Raw genomic sequence first — 14,652 nt, 5'->3', positions numbered from 1 at the left:
AGTTACAGACTCTCTATAGTTTACACTTACAGACTCTTCTGCGAGTTACAGACTCTCTATAGTTTACACTTACAGACTCTTCTGCGAGTTACAGAATGTGGAAAAGTTATGCGGCTTAAGAGACTTACTTATTTAATGTCTATCGCTCATTTTATTTAAATATTTTGTTTCGTCATGTAACTTACTTCATCAACAATGAATTCAATACTTGATTAATTTTTGGTCACAATGATCCACTTTGTAGTTGAATCTTTTTATAATGGGGAAGCGGGCGGGGGGGGGGGGCATTTAATCTTAACCCTTTGAGACCGGGAAAGCATCAATTTGTGTCATTTGAAGATTTCTTTGGGATATTCAAAAATAGCAGATATACAAGCTCATAGCGAGTGCCGCGCTATGAGCTTGTAGATCTGCTATTTTTGAAAAATCGTGAAAATGTGTGCACATTTTGGAAATATATATATTTTTGAAGCAAACATTTGTAAAATATTTAGTTCCAGGGACCTCCAGAAGCAAAGATTTAAGGTACAAATGTCCGCTTAAAAAAAAAATCTAATATTTGCGCAAATTTCCATGATTTTTCAAAAATAGCAGATCTACAAGCTCTACAAGCTTGTAGATCTGCTATTTCTGAATAGCCAAAGAAATCTAAAATGACAGAGATGCGTTCCCGGATCGAATGGCTTAAGAGGCTCATCGTCTGGAATCTCTTTGATGTGAGTTAATTCAATATGGATGTAACCTGGGGGCCATCGGAGATGGAGATTGGGGTCTCGATAAGATGTGCCGTTGGAGTGCCAGCGCAGGCTTGGCACGCCCACTGAAGATTAATCGTGTAAAGGGAATCTTTTCGTCGCACCAGCCTGCCGAGAATTAAGGGTAGGCTGAGTTAAAAGGAAGTCGCCCGTCTGCCACATAGCAGGACTTGCAGTACGCCAAAACTTTCACAAGTGTGGTTGAACCCTGCTTTGAATGGGAAAGAATTGAATCTTTAGAGATTCTGCTCCCATTTACTATCAGTGGAAGGGTTGTAGCAGTTTCTCAAAGTAATTGATTTAGTCAATCATAATAATGAATAAATATATAAATCTCGATTTTAATGAAATAATCGTTTTTTTGTGGGGGAAATTTGAAAGCATATGTGTTTTTTTATATTTTCAAACATTTCCAAAAATACAGTGAGTTTGTACATCGCAATTTGCGGTACTTTTGAGTCTCTCGATTATTTGATTAAGTAATTGATAGAATAATCCCTAAAGTTGCATGCTCTAATCTGTGGCAAACAGTCAGGAGAAATGTGGCGCGTAATGATTGACTTCTATATTATAAAACTGGCCACTGGGTACAGTAAGTAATTAACCCACTAACTCTCCGTGGGGTCACTATTAGCACCACGGCTACTCACACAAACTTACTTGGCCAAGGACACCAGCTAAGAGAAGTTTAATCAAAGTGATGGATGAGATTTGTCTTTGCAGCTGAAGCGCTGTTCCAATCTCCACCACATGGGGTGACACATGCTTCTGCCATGATTCTACTGCTGAAAGTGACGTCGTGAATTGGAAGTTAAAGGACAACTTTGTTTTTTTTACAACCAAGGTTTATATTTTAGATTGTAATTAAAGTAAATAAAAGATGAGTGTAATCTTTTTTTCATTTACTGCTTTCTATAGTTTTAGCAATTTTCGCGATCATTTTTACAGTGGGCGGGGGCATTCTGTCCGGGGGCTAAATATGCCTTTTTAACACAATAAAAAAGTTCCTGTGGTCTTTGATGGTCAGATGTGAGTTATTGGGGGCTAGAAGAGCTACTGTAAATGATAATAAAGAAAACGCTGTTTATTGTGTAAAAAAAATACATATTTAGCCACCGGACAGAATGCCCCCGCCCACTGTAAAAAAGACAGTGAAAATTGCTAAAACTATAGAAAGCAGTAAAAAAAAAAAAAAAAAAAAAAAAAGTTTAATACTCATCTTTTATTTACTTTAATTACAAGCTAAAATATAAACCTTGGTTGTAAAAAAACAAAGTTGTCCTTTAAAGGGAGCGATTGCCATTGTGAAAGACACTAGTATAACGGGCAAAATGAGAATTCTCTGCGAGTTGAATTTTTTATTTTTTCCTTTTTTGGGGGGCTTTTTATGCCTTTATTGAAGCCGTCGGGATCGGGACTCGAAACCGCAACGTGCTGTCCGGAGCCTAGGTGCCCCGGACCGCTTGGCCAGCGGTCCGGGCCCGAGCTGGCTTTCTATCCAAAGAAAGCAAAGTCAGTAAAAGCGCAGCTCCATGACCATTAATGTTTGTCCAGTCAATAAGTGTAAACATGCACAAGTCTCATGCAAAGCCAAAAAACCCAAATACAAGACTTTAATCTGAGATGAAATCCAGATTTATGACCATGGAGCTGCGTCTTTTGATATTGAGAGAATTTGTGGCCTCTTTAGAATCTAACATTTGAACTTGAATCAATTTGGCACAATCAATGAACCTTTGTTAAGGTAAATGTAGGCTACTTTTGTATCAAGCTCCCTTGGAGCGGGGATTACAATCGTCATCGCTTTCATCTATTCTGAACGATTTTCAATAAAACTGCAATTTAGCCACAGCTGGTGACGAGCCGTCGTAAATCGGCGGATGTGCGGGCATGAAAACGTCTCGCCTTTTTCCCAATTTGAGGAGCAATTGTACCTGTTCGCTTAGAAAGAACTCTGAAGTGGTTCCAGGCATATTAAAAGCACATTTGTAAAACGTCTCTGTTCGTGGTGGAAACCTCACATGTCCAAAACTTTTACTTTTCAGGATACAAATTCAAAAATAGCAAAAGTAGCAGATCGTCGAGCTTGAAGCGTGGCGCTTAGCGCCGCATTTTGAGCTTGCAGACCTGCTACTTTTGAGACTTTGGTGTGACGCTGTAATATGATCAAGTAGGGCGTTAATTAATGAAAAAACACAAAAAGTTAGAATATGGAGATAGGAGGTTTCTGCCCGCCAGCAACAAAAAGTCTACCTCTTTTTAATGGTTCCTCTTCTATTCTTCTCTCAGAATAGAACTGACCGTAGGGTCTTTGGTCACACCTTTTTTTTGTATTAACCCCCATAATGCAACAGTAAATAGTAGGACATTTGCGTTCCATTAACCCAGCAAGACCTGAAGCCGATTCTACAAATGTTTTCAAAATCCCAACAGTATTCTGAAAAAACGTATGTTTCTATATCAGTGGTGCTCAAACCTTTTTATGTCAAGGACCCCCAAAAGGATATGTACTTGGCCGCGGACCCCCATCTCAAAACATTTTGTTCCAGGGACCCCCAGAACCAAAGATTTGAGTTCAAAATGTTCGCTTTAAAACAATATATTCCAAGATTTGCACAATTTTTCACTATTTCTCAAAAATAGCAGATCTACAAGCTCGTAGCGCGGCACTCAGTGCCATGCTATGAGCTTGTAGATCTGCTATTTTTTTTTAATCGTGAAAATTTGTGTGAATATTTGAATATATATATATTTATTTTTTAAAGGGAAGATTTGTAACTCAAAACGGTGAAAATAGCCGATCTACAAGCTCACAATTTGTGAACTTGCATACATGGTTGCCAGATCTGCTTATTATAATTTCCCCGCAAGATTTTATTTGAAAATAGCCGATCTACAAGCTCACAACGCGTCGCATCGCATTGCAATTTTTGTACACCACCACCGTACAACGAAGTATAATACAGGGATTAAGTGGATAATCGTTTTAGGGATTCAAATGTCTTCATGTTGATTTGTTGATATAAGAAAAAAAAAAGAAGAAAAAAAAAAATCTAGAATAATCAAGTAACCTACATGAGCAAGGTGAAGTCGGTTATTGGTTCTAAACGTCGGTTCCCGTATATTTTCAGTTAAAGGACAATTTCGTCCGTTTTCGACCTATCTCCATATAATTGGTCCTCACGCTCATGATAAAATGGTAAAACTATTTTCTACTCTGTCTATGTCTCACAGGAGGGCTGTGGACAGTTCGGAAACCCAGAACGTTTTTTTTTATTTTTTAAACAAGATTTAGATTACATTTTTATAATCTTTATTAACGCGAGAACAATGGCTTCCATTATAGCATTCTAACAGGAATAGAAAGCCTGCAGTTTCTATTACCTTGGATTCCCCCATCAATGATGTCACTGGTAGGCAGGTTTCTGAACTGTCCACAGTCCTCCTCTGAGACACAGACCGCGTAGACAAAAATTGAACCATCTCATAATGAGCTTTAGTGAGAACCAACTATATGAACATAGGTTGAAAATGGGTGAAGTCGTCCTTTAATTGCCCCAGCCCTAGTATAGAGCATGGAGACTGTGTGCTTGTCAAACTCATCTCTATAACTGTAACAGTCAGTCGTGCTAAGCTTCAACGAGGCTACATATGAGCAAGCTGCTCTGTTACGACAAGGCGTAATCATCGGCCCTGACAGACCTTTTCTTTATTTTTGGTGCCGTTGCAGGATGTCTTATCCCGTTCAGACGCGGGAAATAATCTGACATTTTTAGATGTCTTTGGCTATTCAAAAATAACAATATCTACAAGCTTGTAGATCTGCTATTTTTGTTTTAAATCGTGAAAATTCGTGAAAATCTTTGAATATATATATTTTAAAGCAAACATTTGTAACTCAAATCTTTGCTTCTGGGGAGGGGGGGAGTCCCTGGAAAAAAATATTATAATTTTTTTTTTTTACAAATGTTTGCTTTAAAAAATATATATATTCAAAGATTTGCACACATTTTCACGATTTTTCAAATAAATTGCCGATCTACAAGCTCATAGCACGGCACTTATATCTGCTATTTTTTGAATAGCCAAAGAAATCGAAAATGACACGAGATGCGTTCCCCCGGATTGAATGGGTTATGCCATGCTGTGGGCACCAGCAGGCAGGCGCACAGGACTGCCTCGGGACTGCTGTGAGACAGAACCTAATTGAATTTGCACCGAGGCACGTATCCCCCGCTTAGCCCTGTGCCGTGACACAGAAGCAACTTTATTTCTTCCTCTCATTATTTCCCAGCAGAGAACGACTCGGAACATAATTGGATAAATGCATGACATTCACGTGGTTAATGTTTCTTTTAAAGGTCCATTCCATTGGAAAAAAAAAACATGCAATTCCACTTCGACTCGGGGTCATGCGGCATGCGGGCTATGAATTGACATTTTATGAATTATAAACATACTGCAGATCATTTGGGAATGCCGTTTAGATGTTGTTTTTATGACACAAATTGCAATTAGACATGATTAGTTGTTTCGTGTCCCCCGTGTCCCATCCTGTATAGTCTACTCATGACAGTATCTAGATCATAGCACACCAACATTGTCAGGCTGGTTGGTACTCTGTAGTAAAAAGGCACTAATAGGCTCTATGCACAGCAGCCATATTGGAAAGAAATTGGGCCTCTTCCTTACATCCTTCACAGGTGTTACCAATTATTCTAATGAAGGCTCTGTTCCATTTAGTGTAGCACAGTGGTTCTCAAACCTTTTAATTTCAAGAACGCCCATAACTCTGAGAGTGTACAAATGGAACCAAATGGACCCGTAAGGGTCCATTTGGTTCCATTTGTACACTGTCAGAGTTACACACATGTAAGGGGCCTTTTGAAACCCCCTCAAGGAACCATGAGGGTTCCTGGACCACACTTTGAGACCCACTGGTGTAGCAGAGTATTTCCAGTGACCCAACATGCACAATATCAGCACCCTCGTCTGACCAGAATGGAACAGAGCCTTAATTAGAATCATTGGTAACACCTGTGAAGGAAGTAAGAAGAGGCCCAATTTCTTTCCAATATGGCTGCTGTGCATAGAGCCTTGAGACCTCCTGCGAGAAACTAGAATTCTGCATTGATGGTGAATCTGGCCCATCCCTCTGGGTCTGAATCTGTAATGAAAATAATGTCTAAATCTGCTTTTTTAGAAAGCTAAATATCTACCCACGAAGACGTGCAAAAACAGTTACTAAGTCAGACTCTAAACACAGTCAGGGGAAAAAAAGAAATCTGATACACATACATATACTATACTGCACATCATTTGAACAATGAAAAGTGGATGCAAACATGGATGTGTATTGTGTTACATACAGCAGATGAATGAAAGATGGGCCCATTTGGGTTCCATTTGTACTCTTATGGGGGTCTTTGAAATTAAAACGTGAAATTAAATTAGATATTTAAGAATCACTGACTTAATCAAAAATTAGTTGCTTAATGACTAGTATTAAAATTCTATTGTCTTTTTAATGTCCAATATATTTGTATTTAAGTTCATAAAGTTAGCATTAGTATAACTAAATGCTTTTTAAATAAAACATGTTACTTCTCAGGATTCCAATTAAAAAATAGCAAAAATAAATCTGGATTCTATAATTGCAAATAGCAGATCTAAAAGCTGAAACCGCATTGCACTGCGATGCGTTATGAGCTTGTCGATCGGCTATTTTTGCTACTTTTGTGACATAGAATGGCGAAGTACGGCATTCATTTACAAAAAAAAGTTAAAATACGGAGATAAGAGGTGTTTGCCCGACAGTATATGCATAGTGGCCCTCTGGAGTGAGTGTGGAAATATAGTGGCCCTCTACATCATCAAAGTTGCCCACCCCTGTTGTAGATCGTCTGTTTTCGCCGAATAGTAGCGTCACTATGGAAAAAGCTGTGCTGCCTGCCATTCACATGAACACCACATAGCGGATGCTGTGGCTTGTTGGAACAGCATAGTAGAAGAGAACACAAGAATGACACTGGAGAAGAAAAAACTGAACACATTGCCGTCATGAATATTCATCCGCCGAACCATTACAAGTCTGGCAATCTGAAACGAAGCAGCGCCGTGATTGACAGTTTTGGGAGTCAACGCTGTAGTGATCAGACAGACAGCTGTATGGGTGGTATTCCCAGCGCCATATGGCGTGGCGTAGGACACTGCACACTGTCTCTTAGTCACGCCATCATTCTGCACATTTGTAATTTCATCTGAATCGCTAACAAGGAGAAACCAAGCGGGCGCTTGTAGAAGAGGGGTCTGAATATTCAGTGGAAATGTTAATGCTCCATTTTATGGAAATTAGGCCCCGAGCCAAGTGGCGGCAAATAAACACCTGTTTGCGTTTGATGTTCTGCCACATGCTGGGGGGAGCCATTTCAATATGTAAAGTGAATATTTGACTTGTGCATGAGGGAAGAAGTACAGCAGCTATTTTAATGAAACGAACACGACTTGTTCTGTGTGTAGCTTTGTCAAGTACTAAAGCAACCGATAAATATTGTGTTGCTGCTCAAACTGTGTTCGTAATGAGTCAGATAAAGACACGTTTGGAGTAGAAATGAAGTGATGGACGGACCAATTTTGGAACTCTTCCTGGGCGCAGCATGGAGCGCGCGCTCTCTCTCTCTCTCTCTCTCTCTCTCTCTCTCTCTCTCTCTCTCTCTCTCTCTCTCTCTCTCTCTCTCTCTCTCTCTCTCTCTCTCTCTCTCTCTCTCTCTCTCTCTCTCTCTCTCTCTCTCTCTCTCTCTCTCTCTCTCTCTCTCTCTCTCTCTCTCTCTCTCTCTCTCTCTCACTCTCTCTCAGAGTGAATGTGTCCCATGAAATATTCAAAAACTGTTTTTCCTTGGGATAGTAATACATCATCTATATATAGGCCGTCCTCTTCATCACTCTTCCTCAGTATCACGGTTCATTCCTGTTTCCAGAGAGAAGCATTTAATCCATGCTTAGATGATGAGCGCAATGCTGGAAGAATAAAATATTCAGCCGCCTACTTAGTCACCGCGGCTCTCATGCAAGTGAACATAAATAACCAGTGAACTGTGCTAAACATAGTTCAAATGGAGGCAAAGACAGCCGAATCGCGAATGTTGAGAAATTGCCCGTGCACTCTAAATTCTGTCGTGTTCGTTTCGGAGGTGAAGTTTTTTTTGTACGCCGCGATTAAATCCCAAAAATATGCGAATATGCAAATTGAAATATCCCACGTGAAGTTCATTTGCGAACGAAACGACGCAAATAAACATTTTCCCCTCGTGTGTGTGACTGCGAACGCACCTTGAGAGTGTAACAATGGATGCTTACAGGTTAAATCAACACTTCCAGATTTGACAGCATAGTTGGCTCTGAGGGGTTTGAACTGTTTGTCAAGGGAACAGTGACTAGAGTTTTTAAAGCCTGTTTAACAGATTGAAGAAGAAAAGATGGTTCATGTAAGACAACAGACTGTGTACACCCGTGTGGGTATGACACGCTAACGGGAGAAGTGATTGCTAACATAATCAACACCTCCACATGACATGATGCGGAGAAACGCGCCTCACAGCTGAAACTCGGCACACGTTTTCCGACGAGCAAATTCCTGAAGGGAGAGACCCTGCAGTTCCACGCAAATGCCCGATTGCGCTGGTGTTGTGTGCCGAAACGGTGCACGTCACGGCGTGCAGCAACGTATAAATCAGCCGATATTCTATCAAATGCCGGGACTACAGTACAGTACGTTGAATGAAAGGGGTATCGCACATTGCTCTAAAGGCTATGTGTGAAGCGTAAAGCTCCTTGTTACTTTCCTTGTGCATTAAGCACTGGTATATTCTCAGCCCTTAATGTCTATCAGACTCTGCCTCGGCTCCGCCGTAATACCAATGCACTGCAACTTCAAGGAACGGGGGGAGATTATTTGGAGCCATTTCGTTTTATCTTGCCTTTAGTGCTGGAATCTTGGAAGGGATTGGGACGTACCGATCAGCACACCTTCAAAGAGCCCCGCTAGGCTTTGATGAGCCCACTTCTTCTGCCTTGTGGATCAATAGGGCTGTTGGCCCTTCACTCACTTAAGGAAAGCCGGGCTTGGAAAGAGTCCTCCCTTGAACTGACTGATGGTCAGCTCGTGGAAGATCGCTCCAAACTATGGCGCGATCATCAGCAGTCAGCACTCAAGATAGTTTTGGGTCTGTCTCACTACACTGTATATTCAGAGTCATATAGTATGGCATTGCCCCCACAGTATCGCATATAGCTTACTGTGGGGGCAATGCGATTCACCCTGAGGGGGTCCCTGGAATGACCCGAACCATCCCCGATCACCACCAACGCAACGCTGTCAAACAAACTGAGATAAACCTGACAGGAAAAAGGGAAAGTGTGATCCTTTCCAGACTGAAGATTTCCCCACAGACCCTCCCTCACGTTGGCCATTTGCTCTCCCATTTAATTGCCCCCGTACAGTTAAGAGTCATTTCCTCTGACGCAGGAATGGGGCTTTTAACAACCCCTCATGTCTGTCAAATTCTCCAGACTAGGCTATATTAAGGCTTTAATGAATTTCCGTGGTCGCAGCGAGACCCAAGGTAATGGTGGTGTAATCACATGGCTGGCTCACAGTACGGAGCCTGCTTTAATCAGTGGCGGACAAAGTTACGCAACCCTGTTACTTAACCCATTAAGAACTGGAACGCATCTGTGTCACTTTTCGATTTGAACTAAAAAGCATTATTTTACACACACGAGCTTGTAGATCTGCTATTTTTGAAAAATCGAGGAAATTTGAGCAAATCTTTGAATATATATATTTTTAAAGCAAACATTTGTAACTCAAAACTTTGCTTCTGGGGGTCCCTGGAACAAAATATTTTGAGACGGGGGTCTGCGGCCAAATACATATCATTTTGGGGTCCTTGACATTAAAAAGTTTGAAAACCACTGACATAGCAACATAAGTTTTTTCAAAAAACAGTTTTTAGAACTGATTTAGAAGACATTTTGTAGAATCGGAACCTTAATGGGTTAAGTCAAAGTATGGATGCTCCTGGTCAACTATTACTCCATTACAAGTGAACGTATTGCTCAATCACATTTTGCATTTGAAGGTACATGCTTTTACAAATACTCTAGGGTTTAAACGTACATTTTATTTTTCAATATCGACACTTTGACGTATTGTTTACTCCAGGGGTCTTCAACAGGGGGTCTGGGACCCCTAGGGGGTCCTCAGAGCTACTATAGGGGGGCCGCCAAATCTTTGTGTGTTAGGACATGTTTTTTATTTTAACCACTTGAACCCTAGCATCCCTATTCTGAGGAGAACTTTAGCCAAAAATAGCCAATCTACAAGCTCACAACGTAAGCTTGTAGATCGGCTTTTTTTTGGCAAAGAGGTGTGGTGTAGAGGGGAAAAAGAGCAGCCTATAAGTACAAAGTAAAATGTTAAGTTTAGTAAGTATTGAAGGTTTTTAAGTAAAAACCTTCAATACTGAGAAAAACGTCTGAGAAATACATATTAACATGAATTCAAAATGCACTGATGATCGTGCTATCAAACAATGAAACTATATGACATCTATGAAAAAGTTTAATCTGTAACACAATTTTATACAGTATGTAGTGGGGGGGGGGGGGGGGGATCCCTGCTTCATCTCTCTCTCTCAGCTAGGGGGTCCTTGGCCTAAAAAACGTTGAAGACCCCAGGTTTACGCAATTGTTTGACATAAAATCTCGTATCTCTCTGAAACCACCAATTGCAGAGTATAGGGCAACCTTTTTGGGAACATGATCACTTAATTAGCGCTGTTTTCCAAGGCTGGCATGATCACCCAGTCCCAGACTAGTGCTAATTAGAATGCAAACATATAAGAATGAGTCAGCGCTGTTGGCTGTTGTCGGCTATACTTTTACCCATTAAGACCTGGAACGCATCTGTGTCACTTTTTGATTTGAGCTAAAAAAACATTATTTTACACTTTGGCTATTCAAAAACAGCAGATCTACAAGCTCATAGCGCGGCACCGAGCTTGTAGATCTGCTATTTTTGAAAAATCATGAAAATGTGTGCAAATCTTTGAATATTTATTGTTTTGAAGCGAACATTTTTAACTAAAATCTTTGCTTCTGGGGGGTCCCTGGAACAAAATATTTTGAGATGGGGGTCGGCGGCCAAATACATATAATTTTGGGGGTCTTTGACATGAAAACGTTTGAGCACCACTGATATAGAAACGTGAGTTTTTCAGAACCCTGTTAGGATTTAGTATACATGCGTTCCCGAATTGAATGTGAGGAATTGACTAATGTTAATTCCTGGCTTATAGATAACAAGTTATCTTTACACACAGGGGAGTCAGAATCAATTCTATTTGGTTCTAAAATCAAATTAGGAAAGAGCCCTGATTTCAAGGTCAAACTGTCACATCCTCTGCCTCTGCTTAGTCTGTGCCAACACCTTCTTTCGCCCAGTGCCCTGATACTTGATTTCACCTGTGTATTCTCCTCACCTGTTCCCATTCCCCATTCAGTGCTTAGTCTATATATAGAACCTGTGTTTGACTGTTTGGTTGCTGTATTATAAGTTTGCATGATGTGTCCGATTTGACACTTCCCTTGTTGTATAAGGTGAACCTAAGTTTCTCAGTAAAGATCCACTAAGTTTATTCCTCGTTTCCTGAGTCCTGTTATTCTGCATATTGGATCCTTACCTGGTTTTCAAGAGTCCTGACAGTATAATACAGCCTTCAAGATGGATCCAGCGGATTTTATTCAGCTACAAGGTGCTGTTGCTCTCCAAGGACAGCTTTTGGGCCAGCATGAAAATCTTCTGACCCAGATGAACGATCGCCTCACTCAGCTGATTACCGCCGTCCAGAACCTCACCGTCGCTCCCCCCGCTGCTGCTCCGCCTGGGGTCCAGGCACAGGCCGTGGCCGGGGGTCCCCAGGGACCAGCTGTGACACCCAGGGAGCCGCGTGTTCAACACCCGGAGAGGTATAGTGGAGAGGCCGATACCTGCCGTGGTTTCATATCACAGTGCACTTTGATCTTCACCCTCCAGCCATCTGTCTTCACCACTGACGGTGCCATGGTGGCATATATTATGACTTTGTTATCTGGCCGAGCGCTCGTCTGGGCTAATGCGCTGCTGGAGAAACAATCCCCCTTGTGTGCCGACTACGACCTTTTCATTGAGGAGATGAAGAGGATTTTCGATCACCCAGTGAGGGGGAGAGACGCGGCGACTCGTCTGCTGCATCTCCGACAAGGACGCAACAGTGTCGCTGACAACGCGATCGAGTTCCGCGTCTTGGCCGCGGAGAGTGAGTGGACGGAGGTGGCGTTAATTCCTACTTTTCTTCACGGGCTCTTGGATGAGGTCCAGGATGAGCTAGTTTCCCGTGAGTTTAGTGAGGGGTTGGATTCCCTTGTTACCTTGGCCATTCAAGTGGATAATCGCTTCCGTGAACGCAGGAGACAGAGGCAGTGGAGGAGAGCGCCGGGTTCAGCCGAGCGTTTCCGAGTGGGGCCGAGTGTTCCCGACCCCTCCCGAATGGTCCCGACGTCATCAACAGCTGCCGATTCCCTGTCTACCGAGGAGCCTATGCAATTGGGACGCACCAAGATTTCTACCAGGGAGAGGGAGAGAAGGGTAGCTGAGAGATTATGCATGTATTGCGGTAAGCCAGGCCATTTCCGTATTTCATGCCCAGAGAGAGAGGGAAATGGGGCGGCTCAACAGTAAATGGGGAATTACTGGTGAGCCATATCGTTTCATCCTCCCCGTCTTCTTCTTCTTGCTTTAAAATGCCTGCCGTTTTGTCCTGGGGGGGCCAAAAGCACTCTGTCACTGCGCTCATTGACTCGGGGGCAGCAGGGTGTTTTTTGGACAGTTCTTTTGCTCTCTGTCACGAAAATCACCCCCAACGTGTCACTGCACTGGATGGACGTCCTCTAGGAAGAGGCGTGGTTCAGCATCTCACTGAACCTCTGAGCCTACGCTTGTCTGGGAACCACTGTGAGAGTATTCAACTTCACCTTATTGACACCCCGGAGCTGCCGCTCATTCTGGGGCATCCGTGGCTGGTGCACCACAACCCCCACATCGACTGGCCGTCCGGGACCATATTGGAGTGGGGCCGTTCCTGTCATTCCCAGTGTCTACGCTCTGCACCTAGTGCGCCTCAGTCTCCAGGGCCTGGTCCTTCGTCTGGGGGCCCCGAACCTCCCGAATGTTCTAGGGTCCCTCCCGAGTATTCTGACCTCAACCTGGTCTTCTCCAAACAACGTGTGGCGTCCACACTGCCCCCACATAGGCCCTATGACTGTGGTATTGACTTGCTGCCAGGGACGTTTCCACCTCGTGGGAGGCTCTACTCTCTCTCGGGTCCTGAAGTGGCGGCCATGGAGAGCTACATTGACGAGGCCCTCACAGCAGGGTTCATCAGGCCATCCACGTCCCCAGCAGGGGCTGGGTTTTTCTTTGTCGGAAAGAAGGATGGTGGCTTGAGGCCCTGCATTGACTACAGAGGTCTAAATCGGATCACGGTAAGGAATCGTTACCCCTTACCCCTTATGTCCTCATCTTTTGACCATTTACGTGGAGCTAAGTTTTTTACCAAGCTTGACCTCAGAAATGCTTCTAATTTGATACGCATTGGGGAAGGGGACAAATGGAAGACGGCGTTCAACACCCGTAATGGTCATTATGAGTATTTGGTCATGCCGTTCGGCCTCACTAATGCCCCTGCTGTCTTCCAGGCTCTTGTTAATGATGTACTAATGTTAAATCGTTTTGTGTTTGTGTACCTGGATGACATACTCATATTTTCTAGGTCACGGGAGGAACACATCCAACATGTGCAGAGGGTGCTGCGCCGTCTCCTGGAGAACCAGCTCTATGTCAAGGCAGAGAAGTGCGACTTCCATGTGTCCACCCTCACCTTCCTGGGCTACATCATTACCACTAATGGGGTGACCATGGACCCGGCTAAAGTCAAGGCAGTGGCTGACTGGCCCCAACCCACCACCCCGAAACAATTACAAAGATTCTTGGGCTTTGCTAACTTCTACAGATGTTTTATCCGGGACTACAGCAAGGTGACAGCGCCTCTCCACGCCCTCACTGCCGGGCCTGCTGCCCGCTTCCGTTGGACCCCCGAGGCGGAACGGGCCTTCAGTGGGCTGAAGTGGGCTTTCATCCCCAGTCAAATGGCCAGACGGAGCGTGTGAATCAAGACCTGGAGGTTGCACTCCGCTGCCTGGTGTCGGATAATCCCTCCTCCTGGTGCGGTCAGCTCGCCTGGGTGGAGTACTCCCACAACTCCCTTCCGTGCTCCTCTACTGGTCTGTCCCCATTCGAGTGTGCACTGGGCTATCAACCTCCGCTGTTTCCGGAGCAGGAGAGAGAGGTTGAGGTCCCATCGGTTCAAGACTTTGTCCGTCGTTGCCGTCGCACCTGGAGGAGAGCCCGGTCCTCTCTCCTGCGGACAGCTGCTAGGAACCGGAAACAAGCTGACCGGCACAGACAGCCTGCCCCTCGCTACCAGCTCGGACAGGAGGTTTGGCTTTCTACTCGGGATTTGCCCCTGCGAGTGGAGTCCCGAAAATTGTCCCCACGCTACATTGGCCCTTTCAAGATCACACGCATCATCAACCCAGTAGCCGTTCGCCTCAAGCTCCCCAAGACCCTTCGGGTGCACCCTACGTTCCATGTCTCTCAACTCAAACCAGTTTCCTCCTCCCCTCTGGTGCCTCCCACAAAGGCGCCCCCTCCTCCTCGCCTTCTCGATGGTCATGCCACCTACACCGTCCGGCGCCTTTTGAAGATGCGTCGCTGGGCCAGGGGCCGTCAATACCTCGT

Source organism: Gymnoscopelus microlampas (genome assembly GCF_963454915.1).
Source record: "Gymnoscopelus microlampas genome assembly, chromosome: 22".
NCBI classification, from domain to species: Eukaryota; Metazoa; Chordata; class Actinopteri; order Myctophiformes; family Myctophidae; genus Gymnoscopelus; species Gymnoscopelus microlampas.
Note: the sequence above shows the minus strand (reverse complement) of the source record.